Here is a 9,842-nt window from a genome sequence, read left to right as displayed (position 1 = left end):
ATGCAAGCATATGAGTTTACTTGTTTCACAGCTGCCTAAATATTATTTAAATATAGGACTCGCCAGGAAACAATTTCATTTAGTGATTTATTATTATTATTAGTTACATAAGTCTTTTACATTGCAGTCTCTTCCAGTGCAGTAGAAAAGTTAAAGCTTGAACCAGGATAAATCTCTTGCCTAGATCTAAATATAAGCTTCTGACTCTGCTGCAACATGGTTAAAACAAGAGCTTGAACCTGTTTTTATCACGCTGTATGCCTTAGCTTACCAATTTGCTATCATTCCGTCTGTCACAACTCTGGTATTCTTACGATGATTAAGATCTGATTAATCCGGTATTTTAAATCTGATTAAAATTTTTACTGAATCTAAGAAACCTTTCCAAGTAAAATTTATTTTCTTAATTATGTCTTTCCTGTAAAAAGACATGCCTTTAACAGGTGGATATTTTTCCCCCCTAAAAAAAGTATGTTCCCTTGAATGTTCCCAGTGAACTCTATTTGGCTGTTGGGGAGGGAGGAGGAGCTGTTTGCTACTATAAATCAAGCACAGCACTTACAGATAATTTGTGGAGCAATTAAAATAGCTACTAAGATTTTATGGTATGTAATTATGTTTCTTCCATCAGAACATCATTAGGAGGAAACTTGTTTACCCTTGCAAGTAGAGCTTGTTAAATGTAAAGAAAAATGCAACTTGCAAGCAATAAAGGGCAGATTAAGGGACAAATAAGATGTCCAAGAATTCTTTATGAGTGGAGCTTTTTTGTGTGCTCAGCTTTTGTTTTTCTAGTCTTCCCTGGAATAAGAGTAAGAGCTCAGCAGAGCTATCGAAGCCCATATAGTTGGCTGACAGTTTTCAATGCAAATTCATGCATAAATAATGAAATATACCAGGCTATATTTAAATAAAAAAGCAATATGTGCTGAACTTGTGTGTTCAATACTATGTTGTGACATTTCCCTGTTCTTTCAGATTTTTAATGAATCTCCAAAAGGTTTCTGTATGGCTCTTAGGTTTATAGGAAAAATCAGGCTGGAAAGGATTTGAAAAGATGTAGTCCAATCAATCCCCTACTTGATCAGCTGGAAAATCAAGTTTCTTAGTGATTTATTTGGTCAAGTTTTGAAAACCCTGAAGGATGGAGACTGGATGGAGAACAGCCTTTTTGGGCAACTGGTTCTAGAAAAGTTTCTCCTTACCTAGTCTTATGCCTGGTGTCTCATCTTCCTTTCATGCAGCACTGTGAAAAGCCTGGCTCTGACTCCTTGGGAACCTCCCTATGGGCACTGGGAGATGCTGTTAAGTCCCCCAGAAGCCACCTCTTTTCCAGGCTGAACAAGCCTCTCCTCACAGGGTGGGTGCTCCAGCACTGTCCATCTTCCACAACTCACTGCAGTTTATCGGTGTCTTTCCTGCACTGGGTGGGAATGGGATCAATATTCTTCCAGACCTTTTAGATCCTTCTGAACTGTGGATAGTTCTCATGATCAATTGTCACGAGGGAATGGCATTTCTTATATATTTCATTGCTTAAGTGAAATTATGTTTTGACAGATGCATCAGGGAACTGCCTGAATAAGGGGTACAAATACATGCATAATTTTAAGCATATATGCATGAGTAATTCTACCCTAATTCAAGAGTAATCCTTGTATAAAAATGTACACTTAAGCCTTGTAACTGTGGAATATAAGTACACTTAAAGTAACATAAGCTGAAGATAATACTATACCATTGCACAGTTGCTAAACATCACACTGTAAATGTAAGAATGCACCTTTCAAAACCTTGAAATCATTCTTCTCTATATCCTAGTAGTGATAAGGCCTCAAGAAGGAGGAGGACCAATAGCAGACAGGTGTAGGGTGGTGTTGAAGAAAGTAGAGACTTACAGGAGTCATAGTAGCAGCTTTCAAATACATAACATAAGTAAAATTGTATTTTGAATTTCTGTGTAACACTTTGACATTCACAAGGCTACCTGCATGAATCAGCATGGAAGAACAGAGTTGTCAGATGGTGCGTCTTCTAGGTGAACCACTGCTGAAAAATAATTGAAAATACAGACAGAACTAAGTCATGCTTTGTTCTGTGTCAGAAACTTGAACTTTCAGCTGAAAAACAAACAAACAAACAAACAAACAAAAAATGACTCAGACTCAAATTAGTTTAAGATGTTCATTCTATTTAAACCTTTTGTGTGGGAATAGATAAAAATTGAGTGAGAATGAGGTCTGTTCAGCTAAGAGAAAGTGTCCAAATCACTTGTTCATGTAAAGCATTCTCATGTTTTTGGGAAGAAGTGAAGGAAGGAAGAAAGAAGGAAGAAAAGGTTTCTCTGCTTAAAGGAATGGAGAGAAAGCTTCTCTGTTTCCTTGGTAGGCTGTTTAAAAGCGGTAGAATTTATCCCTTTTAAAAATTTTATTTATTTATCTTTCCCCAGCCAATGCTCCTGGAGAGAAATAGAAGTCATTCATTTCTACAACAGCGTGCTGGATTCCCAAGCATCCGCAGTGAAGGTGAAATTTCTCGTTTCGGGCTTCAACTGAGAAGTCTACTATTTAGGCTGATATTGCTTACTTTCTGAGGTAAGGTAGTTCACTTACTGCTTTAACCTCTGCAGACAGAAGTAGAAGAGGAAAAAATAAATTGTTAGATATTAATATATTGGGTAATACTTCTACATAAGAAGTATTGAATACAAGAATTATTCAAAATTCCTTTTCATTCTCCTCAATTGTATCAGCATCTTTTACTAGACTGCACTACAGGAGATCATAGAATTTATAGAATAATAAAAAGATAAGTTTCTGCCGTAAATAATTCTGACTCTAAATTAAATGTAACACAGCAGTAAGCCAGAGTTGGAAAAATAGTTATAACAGCAGCTACCAGAATAATAAAGTAGCTTATTTTTGCAGATTTTTAAACTTAAAAATGCTCTGATTTTAGGACGTAATGTCCAGAGGACAGCTGTGATGGATCAATCCATGTTAAGACTCAAAAATTCATGGAGTCTTCTGGTATTAAAACCACGCAAAGCAGAATTTTAGGTTCTTCAGGATGAAACACCCACACATTTTGAATTTCTGGATATGCATATGGCAACTGATTCCAGACTAAAGGCTTGCCACATTTGCAATATTTGTGGGTTATTTCCCTGCTTTTGATGCTCTGTGAAGGAACGTCATACAAAAACATATGATGGTTATCACCTCATTTTCTCACCATTGTCTCGAGATAAATACAATAATTTATCTGTTCTGCTGTTGTCAGTATAGCTTCCCTTTTATCACTTGTTTTCTTTGGCCAGAAAAGTTTGATTGATTATTTTCTTCACTTTTTTCCTTTTCTTTTTCCATGTTATTTTCAACCACCAATGACTGTCTATCCATTGGCTGAACATAGTGACCATATTAGATGTCTACATTGCCAAAAATTACAGCACAAACAGGTGCTGGAGTTGTCCCCTGAGTCGTGCTAGAGACTGGAAGCTTTTCATTCAGCTCCTTGTCTGGAACGTGTCATGCCTTTGGACACTAGCAAAGTTCTCTGATCCCAGGTCTTTGAAGCCCCTGAGAGATCATTCCCTTAGTGACCTTGCACCAGGAGGTCCTGGTCCCCTCTGTTTCTCTGGGTAGCCTGGTAGCAAAGACTTTTCTACATGCTTCCATCAATTCATGAACCTCTGGCCTGAGGCTGCATTACGAATGCTTTGCCTTTGCTGTCTCACAGACTTCCCCTTTCTGGGGATCTTTTAAAGAGGTAAGGGAGTCTGTTGCAACTGTTTAAACTGTTTAAGTATTTTTTCTAGTTTTGATAACATCACTAGGAAAGTAAAAAAAGATTTGACTTCTGTGTATGATAATCTGCAAAGACAGAGCTTATATACCTGTGGTTTTTGAGATATATCTAATTCAGAGAACTAGTCTACCTGTGTTCTACCCAGAACCTCATATCCCAGATTGGAATAATTCTTCAACACTTTCACAGGAGCTTTGCGTTTCTCGTCAGGAAGCAGTCTCCAACGTTATTTCTGCTGGTAACTAGGAAACCTAAATATGTGATTATCTCCTGCTAGAAACTCTTAAGATAGATAAATGAGTTGTGCAAAGGTCCACTATGAGACCACAATGATGATTATCCTCAGCACTCACTAGATTTCAACGAAAGCTCTGCCACTATCTTGATAGCTATAGGTAGTAATGATACTACCAAAGGTCAGTAGTGTTTCCATTTCTGACAGATATCAAACTGCTACCTTCACTCAAATGCAATTTATCAAGCATCATAATACCTCAATGCTTTGGGTAACTTATAAGCACTGGATAGTTTGTGCCTGTATGTTCTGTTTTTTTTTTTTTTGAGGGGGGCAGCAATGACTCAAAGATGTAACAAAAAATGCTATTCAGCACATTCACATTCACATGGACTACTGTGTTCTTTCTTACAAAAACTGTAAAATTAAAATCTGAATTACTCTTGAACAAGTATCAGTGCAGTGGGGTCACAGGCACATGCATCTCCACAAAACTGCCCAACTGGTAATGTACTTTTTGAGTCTGATTTAAGGAAGTAATACTTTTGATAGACTGATGGAATATTGTTTGAATTAGGTCTTCTGCAGTGCTAATTCTTAAGCAATAATCTCCATAAATTTCTCAGAAAATTTACTTCCCACATCTATGTCTGTCTGATATTGTTTTTGACAGTTTATCCTTATGTCCTGCTCCAGCAGCCATCTCTATTTTTAAGTTTAAGCCTTTCCTGGCCACATGTAGACTGGTAGGAAGTTGTCCAGTCTGCATCTCAACCTCTGAATACTTTCTTGCTCTTGAGTCTGGTTCCTTCTTTTCTCATTTACTTGTCCTTGGCTTATTGTTGACCATGCAGCTCCTGTGTTCACTGCTTATTCTGCCTCCTCTCCTGTCTTGGCCTCAGTCTTCTCATCATTGCCTAACTGGCGGGCCTGAAAATCCCCACCAAAACAGCACTGGTCAAGTGGGCTCTTAGACCTCAAACATCTACTTGTTTCAGGCTTCCTCCTCCCACTTTTATTTTCAAATTTAGTCCTTTCTATAAAGAAGTTGAAATATGCTGCTGGAGCTGTTACTATTAATTTTTCAATACTTGCCTTATCTGTTCCTAAGTCATCTTTTAATTTCTGAGAGAGAAGCATGAAGAAAAACTCATTTTAACAATCATTAGATTTTAGGATTTGAATTCAGGGAAAGTTAGTTAATCTCATTATTTCTCAACAATTAGCAAAATTTATTCCACTGCCCTTTTAGATGAACTCCCTGAATCAAAGAGCTAAATCAAGAATGCACATTCAGGTTTTTCAGCTGTTAAGTCAAGGCCCAGTGGCAGACTGGGCATTAGTTACTGGGCAAGACAGTAACAGATAAATGGGTTTTCATTTTTTGTGGATTTGGAAGTAATAGATATAATACATCTTCCATCACTCTATATGCATGAGTGGAAAACAAACAAATGATATTTTTTTCAATGTGAGTTTTATGATTTATTCTCTACTAATTCAGTGATTTGATAATTTCAAATATCGGGAGAAAATTATCTTTGATTCATTGGTTGCTTGATTCAGTTTTTGATTAGATATATTCATTGTTTATTTTTAAGAAACTGAAAAGTTGACAGTAATTTAGCCCTAGTCATTTTTATATTTGTATTCACTTATTCCTTCAACTCAAAATCCATACACAGCAAAAAGAATTTCTGTTCTTTGCAGAGGTCTCTCAAATTACATCATTAATGCCAAAATTGTGAATAATTTAGCAAATAACTTTAGTTGAAGTTATTCTTCTGAATTGCTACTTTTGCCTGCCTAAAATCTACTAGAAAGACAGTTAAAAGTGAAAGGCAAATGCGAAAAAGTAATGTGTTTTGAGGGAATGATAGTCAGTGGCATAATGTGGACCAGACAGAGCATGGCTCATAGTGTTAGTCAGGGTGTCAGTCAGTGCCCTATAAGTAGCAAGGGACAACAAGAGGTCTCTTAAGGAAGCTATGAAAATAAGACACTCAATATTTGGACTGTCTTCCAAATTTAGAATGAAAGCCATCACCTATGAATGTCCTGTGTTCAACCTGTCTAAATACCATCTTGAGCCTCTGAGCAGTCCTGTGTCTTGTTTTAAGCAGCACAAAACACTCAGTGTGCCAGAAACAGGGCTTTCTCAGAGGATCATTTTAGAACAATTCATTCAGCAGAGCCAATGACCAGTAGAACATGTCACTACCTTTTGATCCAAGTGCTTTTATTGATACTTCGATGTAAGCCTACAAAACAGACACAGCTCTTGCAGAAAACCTCTCTTTCCTTCTGACCCTCTAACAGCCTTTATTTTAATTTATTTCACTGGAGTTCATGTTTCTTGAGTGTACATTTTCTGATATGTACACAGGACTAGAAATTTGGTTCCTCCAGATTACCTCCTGGTGATTAATATTGTTCTATTCTGTTAGCAACGCTTTACCTGGTACGTTTGCCGCGGCATCTCAGTAATGGTTTACTTATCCTATGAGGGATTCAACTCCTTTAACTTACTCCTTTGTGGTTTTCAGCTGGTTAGCTGCATTTTTAACATTATTTTCATTAGGGACATGGTTTAGTGGGTGACATTATTTTCTCCTCTGTTCTGCTCATTTTGGTACATTACTCCATTATGATAATGTTTCCCCACTTTGTGTCTTTCCACTATTTTCATTATTGTATGCCTTTATTTAATTAAATACTGATATTCTTAAATAAGATTAGAAATCCTCCTCTGTCCTTTTAGTCTAAACTGCTATAATTTTCCTTTACCCAACTGTTGATGGCTTATTTAGGTTGAAAATAGCCATGCTTCATTTGCTATATTTGATTTAAAAAAATAAATAAACAAATAAGTAAAATAATGCTGTTCCTAGTCACCCTTCTATAACAGTGCTGATTGGAAGGTGCAACTGTCAATAGACATGTTTTTTACTTTAAAGAAACCTATGGAAGCCCAAACTGATGCATATGCTAACTACATTTTACTTATTATTATGCAAACACATTTGCTTGTTTATAGTTTTAGAGAAACCCTGAACTATATGTATATTTCCTCTAAGAATAAATAAATAAATAAATAAATAAATCTGAAGATTGCCTGACACAGTACAGAGCATTGGAGACAATTCCATGATGTTCTCAAGACATATAATTCCTGACTTCATATGACAAGTTTATGGGAAGCATTCATAGTGAAATGTTCTGATTTATTGCCTTTCCATGGTAGATTTACTGAATGCATAAGAATGCAATGGAATTAAATAGGATTTCCATGAAATTATGCACACAATAACATTCTGTTATGAGATCACAATTTTATTTTTATTTTAATGTGTGCTTTGATCCTTTACTTTTCTATCAGTTGCATGGTCTTTTTCAGCCCTCATATTTTCTTGTTAGTACTTCAATCATGCTCCAACGTATTTATGAAAAAACATGGGAATTTAAAGTACTAGGACTTTCTTTAGGAGTTTCATTTGGTGGGTTGTAAACTTGTTATAGAAGGGCATGCATGTGTGAAATAAGAAATGAGAAACACGTCTTGTCTTCTCTGAACATGGTGACTGGTGATGACGTATTTTAAGCAGATCTCTGGCCAGTGACATGAAGAAGAAGCATCCCTTTCTCACTAGCAGTCAGTGAGGTGTGCATACAGTGGGAATGCAGCATTACCGCTCCTCGAGGGCCAGTTGTAAGAGTGAGAGAAGTATATGAGAGCTTGCCTTAAAAACAAACAAATCAATATCTAAATGCATTTGGCACTCTCTTAAAGCACAAAACATAAAAACAATAGTAATAGTAAAGAGCACAAATGCCCATATAATTAAATACAAAGACCTTCAGAAGACTGAGACTAAAAATCATCCCCTTGGAAAGAAAGGAGTGTTCTAGTACAGGGTATTCCATAAGAATAAGTATAGCAATTTACATGAAGGCAATAATCAAGTGTTCCCTGGAAACAGTGTTTCCCTAATAGTGTGATAGTTGAGGGATTTGGAATAACAGATAGATATACATATAATATTGCTTCAAAAGCTTGCAATGGATTTTATGGTTTCAGCTATATTAAAATTGCATACATTAATTCTAACTAGGCTGGGTTTGAAATAATTTTATGTGGCATTAACTCACAAAACAAAAATAATTTGAAAATTTTACTTCAGATCCCCAAATTAATATCTAAATTTAAAGATAGGATCAAAATGCAACTTTTAAAGATTATTAATATAGAAGTGGTAATCAATCCATATATTTATTTCTAAATTCTAAGTCTCCCTTTTTGTCATTGCTGGTAAACAGACCCTGCATTGGTTAAAAAGTTGGCATTTTTCTTGATAACATTGAAATATGTTCAAAAAAATCAGTCTGAAGTAAGAAAACTTTTTCGCTCAAAGACCTTTTTGTTCCTAGTCTTAGAAAATGCACTTATCAATAACATCTTTCTTCTTAATCTTTTATGCTGTAAACCTAGGGAAAATAATAATCTTCAAAAGGTTTGGGTAATTTGGGGGTTTGAACATTTTCAGCTTGTGCCACCTGGGATGTGTTGTGATTACTGGAGCAAAACTCATTCTCATTTCAAGACTGACATATTTTATTTAGCAGACTTTGATAGGAACAAGTTTAATAGCAGAAATCACAAAAGCTTAACCAATTTGCCTTCTTTCTATAGTAAAAAATGTTTTGTAGTAGAACAAATAGTCTCTTTTAATTGTTCTGTACAAAGTTACGCATGAAATGCTTTAAAACGATTGCCAAATTGGTTTTAGTATTTTACAAGGAAACCATTCTCTTGGTGAATGAATTGAAATTAGAGACAAAAGCACAAAACCCTTAAATTACACTTTGTGTAAATGTGAACATTAGGAAACATTGCAAAACAAAAATATTGATAAAGCTTTTATTCATGTCCCCTGCAAAAGCCACAGAGCTTTGGTGACTGATGTGTTTAAATTGCAGTAACCCAGGAGTTCAGGATTTGGCAGGCTCATAACTGAGGAATAACTTAATAGGTTTTATTACTTCAGAAATGAATTTGCAACTAATGACAATACAATCTGCACAATTATAAGAAGTGTGTACCTAGTACAAGTTGTTCCCTGGAAAACTGCTTTACCGTTGAGTAAATAGCTTGAATGCCATGGGAGCAGAGGGAAAGTTTAAAAATATATGTTTATCTTTCCATGCAAATCAGAATCTCAGCAACACTCCTACATATTTCTCCCTTTGTTAAATTTCAACAGTGTGCTATATTTGAAAAACAATCCATGTACTTCATGATTTCCATTAAGAATAGATTTTCAATAGTAAAACTCATTTATTGATTTAATTTCTCTTAATATTTCTACCTTATCACAGGGCATTGCATCAATTTGCCTTTTTGATATACATGTAAGACAAATGATAAAAAAGGTTAAGATAAAATATGATCAGTCTTACAAAGGAAATATTTAGCAAATAAGCATTATATCTTTGTTTCAAAACTTCTAGAAAGATTCTTTAAAACTTCATAGTAATTGACGCCCTACTTCAATAATCTCGGTCTTCCACTGGTCGTATGCATAGGATACCTGCATTCTCAAGTTTTGAATACTGCCATTTATATAAGCCTATGTTTTGTCTGTCACTTAGGGACATTGTGACTGCACATATCTCCTTTTCTGTTTTTCTATCACCTTCAATTCCTCTATGAAAATTGTATTTCAGAAATCCAAGAGGTGGGATGATTTTGGAACTAGTGGAGAAAGTAGTGCTGCAGCAGATTTGGAAGAACACCGAA

The sequence above is a fragment of the Aythya marila genome, assembly GCF_965140915.1.
Source record: "Aythya marila genome assembly, chromosome: 3".
Classification (NCBI taxonomy): domain Eukaryota; kingdom Metazoa; phylum Chordata; class Aves; order Anseriformes; family Anatidae; genus Aythya; species Aythya marila.
This window is presented reverse-complemented; position numbering follows the sequence as displayed.